We start from the raw sequence: 5,098 nt of genomic DNA on the forward strand, positions 1-5,098 counted from the left end.
TTTGGGTAGTTATGCTATTGCCTCACATGGTTTTGGGTTAATATTTCATTATATACATGTTCCAATTATTTTGTTATTCTATTTATGTTCATGTCAAGATCATTAATATTAATTGGAACATGGAGCTTAACTTGAGAAACACGTGCCACCACAAGGGTGGAATGGGACACCCTTGGCTGACTAATTAGGAAAGCTAGTGGAAGACTACCTTACCCGAAAGGGGCAAGGGCAGTAGGAGAGTTGCATGCAAGGAGGTTCTTGGGTTGATTTTTCTGCGATGGCGGTCAGACGAGGATTCTTGCAGATGCCCTTCCCATAAACTGTAGCGGGTTTTCGGAAGCTAGTGGAACTTTGTAAAGGCCTCGTAGTGTTTCCCTGCCTCGCTTCCTTGGTAGAGGTGTATGGGAGTCGCGATCCCTTGGTAGATGGGTAACATGACTTGTGGGTACAGGGTACAACCTCTGCAGAGTGTAAAACTGGTATACTAGCCGAGCTCACGGTCATGAGCAGCTCAGGACTTAAATTCAATTTGTCATTTGCATTGCATGAGATTATTTATTAATTTTGTTCTATTACTTTTATTATGGTTTGGTATTTACTTACATCTAGTAACTGCTAATAAAAATTTGACCAACTAATTAAAAGCAATGCTCAGCTTTAACCCTATTGTTGATCAGCCTTACACATCACATGAACTCCCACCTTTGGTGAGTTCATGCCCACTGGTTTCCCCACAACTTGTTGAGCTATGATCATGTGTGAGCTCACCCTTGCTGTCTCAAACCCCCCACAGGAGAAGAACAGGTGGTTCAAGAGGAGTCACACTGAGTAGTTTGATCTGATCTAGGTGGCGTTTCCCAGTTGACTTTTGGCGCCAAGGATGATCCTTAGTTCGTTTTATATTTATCTTTTATTTTGTAATAAGACTTCCACTATGTAATAAATAGTCTGATGTTATTGTGACATTTATCTCTATACACTCTGTTATTATATATGTTGTCTTCTTAGCGCATGTATGAGATACACCCGACTTTGTTCCTTAAAGCCCGGGTGTTACAGAAGTGGTGTCAGAAGAAATGTTGACTGTAGGACGAAACCTAGTTAGTAATGGACAAAACCTTTACCTCCTTACCTTACTCTGATTCATTCTATACTTATCTTATCTTGATCCTGTCTCACCTTTTGTTGTCATACTCTGATTACTCTTATCTTTTCTACTCTAAGATAAGGTGGATTTCACACCTTGGGATCCTACAATTTATGAACTTTTTAAGAGATAGGGAACCTAAGACGAAATTAAAACTATTTTCTCTATTTAAAAATGTTGGTTGATTGTTCTGATGATAAATGCCTTATTTGCTTTTTGATTGATTGAAATATTATAAATGGACATCTTAGCATGTACCACCGTAAGGTAATGAATTAGCTTTGGTAGGTAAAACATTAATCTGCTTAGCTAATAAATCCCCTAAAGTAACATGCCTCGTAATCACCTGCCTTGTCTACAATCCTTTCTCTCTTACCATATGTTTCTAACTCAGATGGTCAATACCAGGAAGGGTGGTGGAATTGATCTACCTCCCAATCAACACACTCGGAGGATATTTAGACAACCACAGCAACAACAACTTGAGATGGATCCTCCACCACCTCCACCAGCAGGAGTTGACCCAACTGTTGCAACACAGATGAGGATAATGCAACAAATGGCTGACACTATGGCGGATATGCACGCGCAGATGCGGCAGGAGCACCAGGAGATGCGCCAAGAGCGAGAATATATACGACAGGAGATGCGCCAAGAGCGAGAGGAGATACGCCAGGAGAGAAGGACGCAGCAGCAACAACAATAGCAACAGCAACATCAACAAGCACTACTGCCTCCACCTCCACCACCAGTTCCACCCCGGGACAAGCACCGGGAGTTCATGAGTCATAAGCCACCGACATTCGCTAGTTCTCCTGATCCACTGGACGCTAATGATTGGATGAAGTCTATGGAAAAGATGTTGATTATCGCACAATGCTCTGACCGAGATAAGGTTCTATATGCTTCTGGACGTCTCACAGGTCCCGCTGCTGATTGGTGGGATTCATACACTGCTGCCCACGATGCTGCTGATACTATATCACATGGGCGGAGTTCGCTACGCAGTTTAGGAACTATCATATACCAGCTGGACTGATGAAGATTAAGAAGAAAGAATTTCTATCGCTGAAGCAGGGGAACATGTCAGTCAGCGAGTACCGCGATAAGTTCATCTAGCTACCTAGATATGCACCTGATGAAGTTGCTGAAGATGAGAGGAAGCAGGAGCATTTTATTGAAGGACTCAATGGACCTCTGCAGTATGCTCTAGTGGCACATACATTTCCATCATTTCAGAGGCTGCTTGACAAGGCCCTAGCTATTGAACACAAGCGTGTTCATCTAGGAGATTTGAAGAGGAAGGCTATATCCCAAGGACAAGGAAGCAGCAGTGTTCGACCTCGCTACAGTTCACCCCAGGGTACACTAGTTCGCACTGGCGGAGGCCAGCGCCCAGCTCAGCACTCACCTCAGGGGACTCCACTGACTCGTCAGGCTACCCCCACTGGCACCCCGACGAAATTTTCAGGACAGAGTGCAGGCACTACTTGCTACAAGTGTGGAAAGACTGGACATTATGCAAATGTTTGCCCACAAAGGATTGCTACTACCCCAGTTCAGAATAAGCAACAGACTCCAGGATCTGGCAAGGGATTCTCTATTGCCAGGGTTAATCAAGTCAGCGTTGACGCTACTCCTGATGGAGCTGACATTGCACTTGGTATATTTTACATTAATGCAATTCCTGCAACAATATTATTTGATTCTGGTGCTACACATTCATTCATGTCTGCTCGATATGCCAATACAAATGAGTTACCACTGAAAAATATGAAAACACCAATGATAGTAATTATAACGCCCCGAATTTTAGAGTTGAATTTTTTCTTTCTCCAGCACTCATCAAATTTGGGCGTTACCTTTCCTATTTTTCTTTTCACCTCGCCATGCCTCGTTCTTTTTCAAAATTCTAAAGAGAGTTAACTCTATGTCGTGTATTAATAAAACCTAGAAGTGGATTTTTCTTGGGTTGTTGCATCATGCTGGGCCACACATCTATCCTTTTGTGTGTATTTGCTTGGTTTCCGTGAAGTATTCATTTATTAAGAGTTTAGAATTAAATAGAAAATAGGAAAAACCACCAAAAAACCCTCCCTCCATTCCCTGCCGGCCTTTTGGCCCGTGGTGCGGCCCTGGCCTCTTTGGGCCTGCGGCGTGGCCCACCTGGCGCACCCCCCGCTTCCCCGTGGCCTGCTTTCCCCCTCTCTCCCCTTCGTGTCTTGGGCTGGCGTCCCGTGGCCCAGCAGCTCTTCCCCCCCCCCCGCACGGCTCGCTGCCTCTTCCCTTGGCGCGGCCCAGCCCCCCACGCCCGGCCCCTTCCCCCCTACTTTCAGCCTGCTGCGCGGCGCGCTCGCCCGGTCGGTGCGGGCATGGCGGTTGCCCAGCTGCCGCCGCCACCACCCAGTGGGGCCCACCTGTAAGTCTTAGAGAAATCGCCCCCTGTTCATCTCTCTCTCGCCCACGACGCGCGTTTCTCCCTCCCCTCACGCAGTTCGCTCGCCCGATGCCCTCTTTCTCTCCTCCCATCGCCCAGCCATGCCCGTCCGCGCCGCCATGCCCGTCCGCGCTGCCATGCCCGTCCGCGCCGTCGTCGCCATGCCCGTCCGCCGCCATGCCCGTCGTCGCCGCCATGCCCGTCCGCCGCCATGCCCGTCGTCGCATCGCCCCATCTCCCCTTCCTCGTCCCCTCCGCCCCATCTCCCTCCTCCCTGTGCCCGCGGCGCGGCCTGGAGCTCGGCCCGCGCGCGCAGTGCCCCAGCCTCGGCGCGATGCGCGGCACGGCCATGGCATCCCGCCCGGAGCGGCACGGTCGGCCCCGCTACCTGCGCGGTCCGGCTCGGCCCCCGGCGCGGCCCCGCTACCTGCGCATGGCGCGGTCAGCCCCTGGCGTGGCCCCTGCTGCCTGCGCGCGGCGTGCCCGGTGCGACCCCTCTCCTGCTCGTGGCGCGCAGCGCGGCGTACGCGTGGCTCGGCCCCGACGCGGTTTGTTCGCGGCGTGCGCAGCGCGGCCTGCTCGCGCTCAGCCCCCGGCGCGGCCCCGTCCCGCGCACGGCGTCTTGGCGCAGTTCGTCGTGCTCCTGGCGCGACGCGTAGCGCTCCGCCACACATGTGACGTGCCCGTCTACCCCTAGACGAGCCTGTCTACCCCTAGACCACCCCGTCTACCCCCATGTATTTTATGCGCGTTGAGCGTGTCGTTTATTTTATGTAGTTGAACTCCACTTAGAATTGACCATGTTAATTATCTCACGTAGTTAAATGACGACTTAAGTAATGTCGGCCAATTGGAACAATTGTAACTCTGTTAGTGTATGTGATTAATATCTGTTAGTATGGCTAGATAGAGTTAGACGATGTAATAATTAATTGCACACCTACACGTAATACGTCTCGACTATAGCTTTAACCACTGCGAGTCCCTTCTTTTTCTCTTTCTAGTAATTGTGAATGCAAATCGTATGTCATATACATGTTCAATTGATCTGCTCTCTTGTATGGTGTACTGTTTATTTCCTAATTCAAAGAGATGGATGTATGTTTGCACTCGCATAGATAACGATCTGGTTGAGGAGTCCGAAGAACTCGCAGGAGAAGACCCTGAGCAGCAGCTGGTTGGTGGAGGCAAGTGTCCCTTGACCCACTTATGTTTTATACATTCCTTAATTCACTTTCCGCATTTACACAGTTTATACCTAAGGATTGACTAGCTTTTGTTATTCATGTCCTTGCTTACCTATTTGGGTTGGATTATTCTGGTTTAGCTTCATGCTAGTGCTTCACATTAATCAATGAACATGATGAGATTTATCAATGATATGTTATTTCCCTTTTTTATTATGATGATATACTTGTGGCATTTAAGGGGACTCGAGCGGTTTCTCGAGTGCCTCTCCGTAAGGACCTGTTCGTTGGATAACCGCCTGGGAAAACAGTGCAACCATGAGGGTG

This window comes from Zea mays, chromosome 4 (assembly GCF_902167145.1).
Source record: "Zea mays cultivar B73 chromosome 4, Zm-B73-REFERENCE-NAM-5.0, whole genome shotgun sequence".
NCBI lineage: Eukaryota > Viridiplantae > Streptophyta > Magnoliopsida > Poales > Poaceae > Zea > Zea mays.